This window comes from Egretta garzetta, unplaced genomic scaffold (assembly GCF_000687185.1).
Source record: "Egretta garzetta isolate BGI_Z169 unplaced genomic scaffold, ASM68718v1 scaffold143, whole genome shotgun sequence".
NCBI lineage: Eukaryota > Metazoa > Chordata > Aves > Pelecaniformes > Ardeidae > Egretta > Egretta garzetta.
Genome location: NW_009259310.1, coordinates 361,286 through 373,236, shown reverse-complemented (window position 1 = coordinate 373,236; position 11,951 = coordinate 361,286).

Sequence of the window (11,951 nt, the reverse complement as noted above, 5' to 3'; positions counted from 1 at the left end):
AAGGTGGGGAGTGCGTTACCCACCCAGCAGTGCGGGACAGCTGCTGCCCAGGACAAAGGAGAGAGGTTTTCCTAATCCACCTCTTCCAACAAAAGCACCTGAGTGGGGCCACCTGGGCAAGGGCTGCCTGGGTTGGACAAGGGATTAGTGGAGGAAGTGGAGGAAGAGAAGGGACTTGCTGGCTGGCCCTGGGAGGTGCCTGGGTACAGTGGGGTTTGCTGGTGGGGGGCTCAGGGCTCCTCAGTGTCTTCATTACTCATGGATGAGCACATCTGGGAGCGCTGGTGGGCGGCACTGCAGCTCCACATGTGCTTGGGAAATAACAGGAAGAACACGATGAGCCTGGAGACGCCGCAGGGCTGAGGTCCAACGGGAGGGGTTAGGGGCAGGGGTTTGGGCTCTCGTTTGCAATCTCCCTGGCCAACAGCAAGTGCAGGGGAGCTGCATCCAGGAGCATCCAATACTCTTGGGATCAGGATGAGCCACCAGATGGACTCAGGAGCTGCTAGAGCAAACCAGTGATCTCCACCCTGATGGGGGCCCCAGGATGGTCCCAACCTCCTCCTGAGGGAGCACAGGAGGCAGCAGGTGCCACAGTTGCTCTGCAGAGACACCCAGGGTAAGGAAAAGCAGGCAGAAAGAGGGGCTGTTGGGAGAACAGCACGGTCCCTGTTGCAGCTAGCGGTGCATTCGGGCTGGCCACAAGGCTGCAAAGGTGTCCCCACAGGAGCCCACCCCTGTCTGCCTCATGGGCAGCTCTCGAGTAGTACGTGAGTGAGGGGCCAGGGCAGGGACTTGCTCCTCGGTCATGGGCTGGGCTGAGACTTCTCACGGGGCCACGTGCTGTCATCCATGGGAGGGGGAATCCCCCAGCCCTGCTCTCAGTCCCAACCCTAATCCCAGTCCCAATCCCAACCCCAGTCCTGCGAGGGAGCAGCACTGGAGCCACAGCCAGGTGGAGGAGCTGTAACCTCCTCCAGGTCCCCAGGCCACGTGCAGCCTGGCCAAGCTCTGCAGTTCTCGCTGGAGCCAGGACCTGGACTGCCCCAACCCTGGGGACTCAGCTGAGAAATCAGGTGTATTTTTTGGAAAGCGCAAGCCAGCGTAGGCCAGCCACGCCAAATGCCCAACACCGTCCCTTCCCCGGGGACCTCCAGGCAGGCTGAGTCCTGCACCAACCAAAGGATTGGGGCGTCTGGGCTTCCCAAGCTGCTGGTGCTGAGCTCCCCAGTGTCTCATTGCCTTCCATGGAGGAGTCCCAGGGTTGCGCAGGGTACTGGAAAAGCTCCCAGCAGCCTGTCTTGCTGGGGAGGATGCATCCCTCAGCCCAGCAGAAGTGTGTCCAGCCAGAGCCAGAACTGTGCTTTTGCCCGGGGTGCGTCCACCCACATCTCCACCGGCAGTGTCACCAACCCAGCCAGAGCCAGGCCAGGGCTGGCCAGGGAGCAGGCGCCTGCCAGGAATAGCTGGAGGTGCCCACACCGGTGGCAGCACTGAGCAAGCCCACAGCCCGTGCATGCAAGGCACTTCAGGGTTTTTCTGAGTCTGTGGGCAACGAGGCTGCAAGTCCGACCAGGGTTTCCATCGGTAGAGGAGAAAAATAAGGGGGTGCAACAGCCCGAAGTGTGACTGAGGGCCGTTCCCTCTGAGCCAGTGGCTTTGCCTCCACACCCTGCAGGTCACAGCTCCCCAAAGCATGTGAGCCTTGGCTTCAAGCCCAGGGCTTTTCCTCCTACAGGCACAGAAGGGCTGGAAGGACCCCAGAGTATCCAAGGCTATAATCCCTCTCCTGGCAAGGACGCTTGCCTGGAAGGAAGATCAAACCCAAGCACAAGTCTCCATTCTTGCCTTACTTTCTAAAACCTTTCCTCTCTCCTGTTTCCCAGGGCAGCGTCTCTGTGATGCCAGCCCGGGGGGGCTCCCATGGGCAGGGTTCTGCTCCCCGTTGCCCTGCACCAAAGCAGCCAGGAAATAGGCAGCTTCTCTGGAAAAGCCCCACCGGTTTCTCCCAGCTGCCTTGCCAGGAGCCCTCTGGTGATGGGGCAGGCGGCAGGGAGGCGCCTGGCCACAGGGCAGGCATCACAGCGAGGAGGCACCGCAGGCTGGCAGGCACCCTGTGCCCTCAGCTCTGCTCATGTGGCTGTGCCACGGCACCTGACGAGCTGTTTCCCCAAGCTTGTGGGGTCAGGCTGTGGATCCTGGCACAGGACACAGGACTGGCTGGCAGAACATCCTTGCCCCACACCGTGGCCCCAGGGCAGAGGGGACCTGGCACACAGAGCCCCAGGGCCGTGGTCACATCCCAGCGGCTCCATGCAGCCACCGTGGGTTCACTGTTCCCTAAACCTGTGGGATGGGGTGTGTGGGCAGGAGGGAAGCACACAAGGTGAAGGAAGGGAACACCATATGCAGCCCCATGTGGCAGCCTTGCCAATGGGGCTGATCCCCCTCCACAGTGTGAGGGAGGGGACTGTGGTGGGGCGGGGACAGAGCTGGCAGGATGGAGGGGGAAACAGTCTGCTTGGAATAAAGCAAGCAACTGTTTGTTGCTTAAAACTGGCCAGTACCACCCAGGGCCCCCAGTCACGAGCAGGAAACCACACCTGAACAAGCAGGGGCTCTTGGTGGCGGCTGTGGGGGGGCTCTGCCCTGCAGCTCAGCTGCCCAGGGCTGGAGGTGAATGGGCGCATGGGGCCCATGCAAACATCCCCCTCCACCAGCAGCAGGGGGGGGCTTGCGGGGGGCAATGAGGGTGCCCACGGCCATGCCTCCTCTGCCAGGGGCGAGTGCAAGCACTGCAATCCACTTTCCCCCCAAACCCACTCCACTTTCTGACCTGAAGCTGTCTCTTATTCCCCAGTTACCCAAACATAACCCAGCTGCATGAGGGATTTTGCCCCCTGAAGGGCCAAGCAGGACCCGTTTCCCCCTTCTCTGCTGTTGCATTGATCTGCAAAGAGAATTCAAGTGCCCTGGAGGGATGTAGTTTGTGTCAGCGATTCTCCATTACCTCTCCTGTGCAGTGAATTTGCTCTGTTCCCATTGCTGTTGCATGGAGAAACACTCTGCTCTGAGGTTCCCTCGAGTCCCTAGAGGTGTTAGGGACAAACCTTGCATTTTAGAATTTGAGCACTTGGAGGGCTTTGTGCATCCACTGCCCTCCCGCTGTGCCACAGCAGCCAGTTCAGGAGGCAGCAGCAGCTCCCTTAGAGCATGAGCACCCTTCCCATCGCCATCCTGCAGCTGTCTGACAGCCCACCCCTGCCCAGCAAGGGGACGCTGCCCCAGCACCCTCCTCCTGAGCTCTGGGGAGGGATGTGGGAAGGTGTCAGTTCAGCCCAATCCCATTTTGCTCCAAGCTCCTTTTGCTTCCCTCTGATGCTTGCAGTTGGTTTTGAGGCCCAGCATCCCGTGGAGGGCTCCCCCTCGCAGAGGCGTAGCCACGTCTCTCGGGGCTGGGGCTGGAGAAGCCATCCCAGGGCAACAGCTCCTTCAAACCTGTGGCATTGAATGTGCTTGCTTGATCCAGGACTTTGCACTGGGAACTCAGCTGGGGGAAAGGAGGGGTCTCTCCTCTTCTTCGGCAGGACTTTAATAAAAATTCGATTCCCAGTGCAGGCTGGGGCTGCCTGGTGGCCTCCCCAGGAGGTTGGGGACCGCCAGCAGAGCTGTCCGGCAGCATCCCCCCCCCTCCCCCTGCCGCAGTCCTTCTGGGGAAGGCTCCACACCAGCACCAGGGAGGTATCATCTCACCCGGACTCCCAGCTCTGTTGGTCCCTTTTCCCACCGTTTTCCAGCAGGAGCCGTGAGAGCGACCCCAGCACAGCGGCTCAGAGCCCCGCACTATGGGTGCCCCCAGCCTGGGACGGCCCCTTGTCAGCTCAGCTGCCCGGTTTAGCAATCTCCACATTTAAGCGTATCAGTAGTGCTGTTTCTCACCCTGATAAGGGAGTTTCCTTTTGACAGGTGGTTACTGAGGTGGTTTGACACGTGGCCCTGAGGGTCACCCTCGAGCCGGATGACGTTTCCAGTCCTTTCTGCAGCCCCAAATGCAACTTGGGGGTATGCAGACCCATATCCAGGGGCTCTGGGAGAGCCGTCTCCCCTGCTGGAGCACCGGGGCTTGCTCCAGCCCCAGCTGAGCGTGACACGCTTGCTCTTCCCAGCCTTAGCCCAAACGGCATTTTCCCATCCGCTCCCCACCAAACTGGTGCATGGGCAGCCAGATCCTTCCCTGCCCAGTGGGCTTCCAGCGCGCAGCCCCAGCCAGCAACTGCTAGAGGGCAAGATGTGACTCGAAGCCACCCATGCTGGTCCCAAGACTGGGAGAGCATCCTTTGTTTCAGGACAAGGACTTCCCACTGTCACACTTTTTGCCAAAAGCCCGCTGCAGTTACCAGCGGCACCAGGGCTCAGCTCTGAGCCTCGGCGAGTCATTTCCTGTGTGCATGCAGGGCTCCGAGTCCTCAGTGGTGACGGGAGGAGCACAGACCCCCCTGAAGGGGGGCACTGGGCAGGTCATGGGCTGCCTCAAGCTGTCACCGCTCCTGGCCGCAGGAACCCTTGTGTCCAGCAGAGCAATGCCATCGTGATGGCACAGGCAGGACCGGCGATGGCACAGGACAGATGATGGCACACATAGGTCAGGTGATGGCATGCACAGGACAATCGATGGCACGCACAGGTCAGGTGATGGCACACACAGGACAGAGCTCATTTCCCACCGCCGCAGCAGGGAGTGCAGCACGTGGCACCTGGAGCAGCCCAGCAGGCTGCAAGGATGGCAGCAAAGGGACCCGCTGCAGCACGAGGGCAGGAGGGCGGGTGCTGTGAGCTTTTGGACGAGGCTCAGTCACATGAGCCCTTCTGCTGCCACATTACTTCCCAGCCCTTGACAGCTGCCTGGGGAAGCAGCTCTGCCTGCCCCCTGCCCGGGCCAGGCAGGATCCTAGCCCAAATCCTCTGACATCTGGGCACCGGGTAGAAGGTATGTCCCAGCTGGGGATGGCTCCCACTTTGGGTGAACACCGCTGGGAGTTTGCTTTCCTGGAGACACTCCCTCTGCATCTGTCTCCCAGCAGCCCTCCAGCATCCAGACTCATCTTCTGGCAAACCCAGTGCTCCCAGGGCTGCCCAGGGAGTGGGGACGAACCTCGTAGAGCTGCTGTGAAATCACTGATTACTGAGATCAGGCTGTTGAATGGACCCATATCCAGGCCAGAGGCTTAATCAGCTTTAATCAATTCATTAAATCAATTTTTTTCCATATTTAACTCTCCTGCTTCACCACCATTGCCGACGCCGGGGCCTTTTGCATGGACTCTCCTGCTGTTTTTTCCGGTGCACCCCCAGCATCCCCATCTCTCTTTAAGGTTTTTCTCCAAATGGCTCAAAACTAAAAAATGGGAGTCAGACAGCCCAAAATTCTGAAATTCTGATGGGAACTTTGTGAGCTGCAGAGATTTTCATGGTTACACTTTTCCGTTTTAGAACATAACAGCAAAACCAGACTTTTCTTTGTCTTTCAGGGAGAACTGGAGCTTCTGAGCTTATCATGGGATGCCACCAGCTGCAGTTTGAGAAAATCCTGTGCTGCGAAGCTCTCAAAAAGCCCTGGAGACCCTCATTCATTTCCTCCTCCTCCACATGCTGCAAAAACATATGATTTATGGGCGGCTGGATGCTCCCGAGGACACATGGGGATCACTCCAGCTGCAGATGGACACGCTCAGACGCTCCCCAGCGCTGCAGGTTACAGGTTCCTGCCCCAAAACGGAGACCTCTCTGGGGGCCTTCTTCAGGCCAGGTCAGGTCAGGAAGGTCAGCTGGCTGGTGCAAGCCTCCGAAAAATGACAAGAGAGTCACTTCAGCACAAAGCAGGTCAGGGTCTGCTCCACGTCCCCTGCCCGGCCCCTGCGGCACAGCCTCTCCCCCAGCTCCGGGAGCATCCCGGCTGGCGGCAGGGTTGGGCCCAGCCTCCCTTCTTCACCAAAGTGTGCAAAACGTTTTGAAGGAACTTGGTCCCACGAAGGTCGTCACGTGCTGCGGGACAGAAGAGAGAGCAGGACCCGCGCCTGGGGTGTCACCGGTTAAATTCCTGTCCCTGGGGCTGGAGCGGGTTGCAGAGGTGATGGAGAAAGGAAGTGGAGAATAGCTGGGCCCTGGGATGATCTCTGAGGCCTTCAGGGCTGCTAATGCCTCACCCAAAGCCACCACCCAGCCCTTTTAAGATACTTTTGTGTTTTGTAACTGGGACCCGCTTGGGTTCACTGTGGGAAGCTGACAGTGCGACTTCAGGTGCTCCTCTGCGCCCAGGGGACGGGGTCGTGCCCAGAAGGGCATGGGAAGGATGCTCATCCCACCTTCGGTTTTGCTCCTCTCCTGTGTCCGCAGGTGACTTGGATGAAAGCACTGAGTGCAATTTTTCCAGCTTCAGCTGGATTTTGCTTTTTTGTGGGGCGGAAGAGCAATCATCGCTTCATATGCTGCTGGCAGGAGCTGCGGTGAGACACTGCCCTGCCGCGGTGAAAATCTTCCTTTGCTGGAATGATTTTGTCAGCCCAAGGTCCCAGGGAAGGGCTGAAGTTAAACCCTCAGTGCAAGCAGTGTTTTTCATGATTGTGAAATTTGGCAGAGGCCGGGGTGAGGACGGGTGCCGGCGGCGCGCTCGGCAGCCAGCAGCTGCTATCTCCTCTCCGAGGAGGGACCGGCGAGGTCTAGCTCCTGAAACACACCCTGCACTGGGCGCCAGAGGAGCTGCCCAAGCTAGTGAGCCCTCAGCAGAGCCGAAACCAGCCCAGGCCTGTGGGAAGCTGCTGTCGGGGCAGAAACAATCCTGCCCAGCACACATCAGCCAGGTGGGAGCTGAGCAGAGGCTGATGGGGGTGAGTGCAGCATCCGGCTCCCAGTGCCCCCCCGCTCCAGCCTGGTCCCCCCCCTGCCGGAGGGACGTCATGTCCTTGGGACTGCACTGGGTTTGCATGGCAGGGTTTTGGTAGCGGAGGCTGCAGGGGTGGCCTCTGCGAGAAGGCACCGGGAGCTGCCCCCGTGCTGGGCTCAGGTGGCTCCAGCTGGCTCCAAGATGGATGCGCTGCTGCCCAAAGCTGTGCCCACCCACAAAGGTGGTGGTGCCTCTGTGACAGCACAGCTAAAGAAAGGGTAAAAAAGCTCTGCAGGGCAGCTAGGAGAGAGGAGCGAGAAGGTGTGAGCGGAGCAGCCACGCAGACCCCCAGGTCGGTGCAGCAGGAGCTCCAGGCACCAGAGCAGAGATTCCCCTGCAGCCCCTGGTGCAGCCCATGGTGGGGCAGGCTGTGCCCCTGCAGCCCAGAGATCCCACGGGGGAGCAGATCTCCCCCTGCAGCCCAGGGAGCCCACGAGGGAGCAGATCCCCACCTTCAGCCTAGGGAGGATCTCTCCCCTCCACCTTCTCACTCTGGAGCTGGCTCAGCTGCTGAGGGCTGGTTTGAACCAAACTGCTGCCAGGAGCCTGCCCGGCTGCTGCCGCATCCTGCCCACCCTCCTCACCTAGGAAGGCTTGCATGTGCCTGGCTAGCTGCTGCAGCCTCCCCTCCAATGCCCCACACACGCGTCCTTCTGGACACGAGCCCCTGGATCGGCACTTTCAGTTCTCCCGCAGTTATGTGGTACCTGATTGCAGCAAGACTTCCCCAAGCCGGGGCCAAGCCACACCATCTGGTGCCAGCCAGAGGTGCGTGGGTCCAAGACAGAAATCCTGAGCCCTGTCCCGGGCTGCAGGTGCAGCTCGGGCTCCTCTTGTCACCCTGCCAGCACCGCCGGGAGGGGGCAGCTCAGAGGGGAGACAACGGACACCAGGTCCTGTGCCTTCAGTGGGGGTCTCTGTGTAAGGAGCCACGTTGCCAGTGTCTGGAATAACTGTGGTCCCCTGGGAGCAACCAGGCTGCTCATGGTGAGGAGCTCACTGGGGACCTGGGCACTCGCTTAGATGGTGGCTGGTGCACACCCATCTGAGCAAAGAAGCCTGGAGCTGGCAGCAGTAACACAGCTTGATGCCCCGAATCTCCCCTCCTGCCACCCAGCGGAGTCCAGGGATGAGGAAGACGACAGCCAGCGTGCGGGACGCTTCCCCTCAGCCATCTCCCAGCCTCCAGCTATTCTCAGATTGGGGCATTTCCTAAGCCAGATGTGATTTCCTGATTTCTCCGTCTTTACACCCTTCAACAGATCCCTCCTCTTTGGACTTGTCAAAAAACCTCTCTTCGGGTGCAGGGAAACCTCCAGCACCAGCACCATCCCTCGATGCAAGCTCCTGCCACCCCAGCTCACTTCAGGTTAGGTTCAATCCAGCTCCCACCTTTACCCCATTCGTGTGCTGGAAGCACTGGTGGCTCTGTCCCTCTCCAGCACAGCCCGGGGTTTCCAGAGCCCCAGCTGTACCTTTGCTGGCCAGAGGGTCCCATCCTGCTCAGACAGGGAGGTCCCTTCCCACCGGCGTTTCTCAGGGACCCTATGGCCACCACCATACCCGCAGGCAGGGCTCATCCCCCCCCGCTGCCCCCTGTGCCCCCACTGCTCCTCACGCACAGCCCTGGGTGCGTCCCAGGGGCAGGATCAGCCCCTCAGTCTTTGCTGCCGCACTGAGTGCACCCCGCTCCCACCCTGCATCCCACCCGGGGGCAAGTGGGGCATTCACCATGGGACAGAGGAGCGTGGTTATCCCACAGGCTGGCCAGGCCTCTTGGATTTTCCCTCCAGCCATGTATTTTCCATTGCATTTAAAAATAAAACCCCAGCAAGCTCTGGCTAATTTTATACCCGGGCTGTTTTTCCCAGGCTCCTGCAGGACAAGGTGCTCCCCTTGCACGTCCCTGCAGCACGGACACGGCTGGGGAGGTGTCAGACCTGGACAGGGGTGCGTGGGTGGGATAGCGTGGAGGATGTCGAGCCCTGACAGGACCTGTGGCCCATGGAGGGGCTCCTTCCTCTTTGCCTTGCTGGGCAACCAGGAACCAAAACTGGGGGGCTTGGTGTGCGGGTCTGGGAGCATGGTTTGGTGTGATGTGAGCACAGACACAGTGTGAGCATGGACACGGTATGAGCATGGCCACGGTGTGAGCATGGCCGCGGTGTGAGCACAGCATGGTGTGAGACGGTGTGAGCATGGTCACGATGTGCATGGCCCCAGGCCAGCCTGGCACAGCATGAGCGTGTACCCCTGCAGGTGTGCTGCTGCGCTGGTGTTGTACACCCACGGCAGAGGGTTTCTCCAGCAGTGCCCAGAGCAGCGCCATGAACCCCGTCCCACTGGTGTCTGTGCCAATGCCTCCCCGCTGGCAAACTCCCGTAACGCCGTGCACCGCAGGCTGTGCTGGAGCATCCCAGTGGCTCTCGGGCTGTCTGTGGCGGGGTGGCTGTCACAGCTGGGGACAGGGGGAGCCCCCCCAGCCCTGCAGTGGGAGGGATCCAGAAGGTGCCCTGCAGGCAGCACCCTGGGAATGGGTGCCCCCGGCCAGCATGGCCACTGTGGTCGCAGCAGCAGGAGCCCCATTTGTCTGTGAGGGGCAGAAGGGCCCTGGGGGGTTGGAGGCCGGGGCAGGGGACCTGGCGGAACAGATCCTGTCCTGCAGACCCACATCCCGAGTCGGCCATGCAAACGCCTGTTGAGTGGGGAGAGCCAACCCCACTAGGAGGCAGGCGGAGGAGAAGCACGTCACAGCCCTGGGAAAACGGTGGAAATTCCTGGAAAAGCCACAGGGAGCCGAGACGGCCCCAGGGCAGCACAAGGTATGTGGGCTTTGAGCTCCGTTTCTCCCCAGGCCATGGCGGAGCCACGGTGGGAGCCGAACCCCCCCCCAGAGGCTGCCAGTGCAGAGCATTTCTGTTGGTGTCGGATCCTGCCGGGTGAGCAGCTCCCAACCTCACAGCCCTAACGACCGCAACGGCTTTGCCTTTCTTCTCAACCAAATAAAGTTTTGCAATATTTAGGTTTTCACAACTCCCTTGGTTTTGTAAGACCGGGCTCGCACTGAAGGCAGGCGTCGGAGGGGAAAGCTGAGCGATGGGAGTGATGCAGGCTGAGGACCCTGGAGACGAATAAACGCCCTCTCCTAAAAGCTTTGTTTCCAAAGCTGCTTTTGTTTTTTTTTTCTTTTTTCTCCTAATTTAATGATTTTAGGAGGGCCAGGGAGATTTATGACTTTCTGGAAGCTGGCAGCGATGAAAGAGTCTACTCATCAGAGGAAAATGTGAATGATGGCTGGGCCAGAAAAAAACCCTTAGGATTTTAGATGGAGAAGCAAAATGAGAGCTGGTGCATCCCGGCAGTGCAGGGCACGGGACGCGGCTGCCCCTGCAGACCCCACTGAGAACCGTACCAGGATGAGCCAGGTGCCTCCGGCCACCCTGGCCACAGGGGTGCCAGGGATGCCGCTGGCATGCTGGGCTCACATCTCCCTGCAAGACAAGCCCAGGAGCCCGGCATGGAGCAGCAGCCACCAGCGCTGCCCGGCCACATGGCCACCGGTAAGCATGCATTTGCATCTGACCAGAAGCATCAGCACTGGGGTGTCTCTCACAAGCCCAAATTATTCTCCTCCTAAGACATCAATATTAAATATTTAATGACAAACTTGTCAGATTATTTGCTTGTGACCTTCCTGGCCCATCCACCTGAGCTCTCTCCAGGCTGGCTGGGGCACAGCCCTCGTGGCTCCCAGCCCAGCACAGGGGGATGTCCCATCTGCCCATGGTCACCCCACGAAGTGTTTCAGCCTGAGGACTAACAGAGGTTTTGGAATATTTTAGGATCTAATTAAGGTTCTGGAAGCATCCCAAAGACGTGGATGCTTTCTGCCTGGCAGAGCTCATGCCCGGAGTACCAGGATGGGGCCATTTCTCCATGTGCTACTTAGGAATGGCTTTCCATTTCAGCTGGCCCTAAATACAGCAGGAGGAAACAGGAAAGTGTGTTTAAAAAGCCCAAACTGAACTCAAACCAATGCAAAATATTTTCATTTGAGGCTAAAAAACCCCTTGGGGGCTGAGGCAATATCTTTTGGGTTTCTTTATCAGTCAATAGAACAAAACAGCTGTTTCCTTCCCCATTTGACCAGCACACGTGAAGCCGTTCATCTTCAGCGATGATGGAGAAGCTGTCATGGTTTGAGAGCCACTCAGCACCTTTGTAGAAATGAGGTAGCACAAAGCCCTGCACAAGACCCTGCAGACACACACATCATTGCCACGGGCAGAGCCCGCCTGCACCAGCAGCACCCACTGTGCTCAGCCCTTCCCTGCCAAGCCCGGCGCTGCTCGTGGCACAGCTCACCCGGAGCTTCCCTCCCCCCCAGTTCCACACAGAACGGTTTGGCTGGAAGGGACCTCCAAAGATCATCCAGTGCCCCCCCCACCGCGAGCAGGGACATCCCTGGCTGGGTCAGGTTGTCAGAGCCCATTGCATCACCCTGGGGACCCTGAGCGGTAAATACAGAGAAATATTTTGCCACGCTGGTGCAGCAGCACAAGGGGGGGTCAGCCCATGCGTCTGGTGCGTGCTCTCCACACGGTGTGGCAGGGTTCGGTTTCCTTGTTCCCCTCATTGCAGACCCGGCTGGGTTGCCCACCCGCGACACTGCCACATGGTTCAGGAGTCTGCCAGGACCACAGCGGCGCAGCGGGGACGAGCCCAGGGCTGAGAGAGAGCAAATGCATGTCACCCTCCTCACAGCAGGGTGACACATGGTGCCTGCGTGGGGTTCGGCAGGGCCTGGCCAGCACCAGCCCCTCCGCAGCAGCTCTGGCCTCACTGGCAAGGGGCTGGCTGGAGGCTGACCTGGGGACATGGCTCCGGGGCGCTGGGGCGAGGATGTCCTGCTTGCACCGGGCTGTCACCATTGTGTCTGAGCTCTGCCCTGTGGGTCCCCATCTGTGGGACACACAAACGTGGCAGCGGCCATGACCCTCGCCCAGGGGCG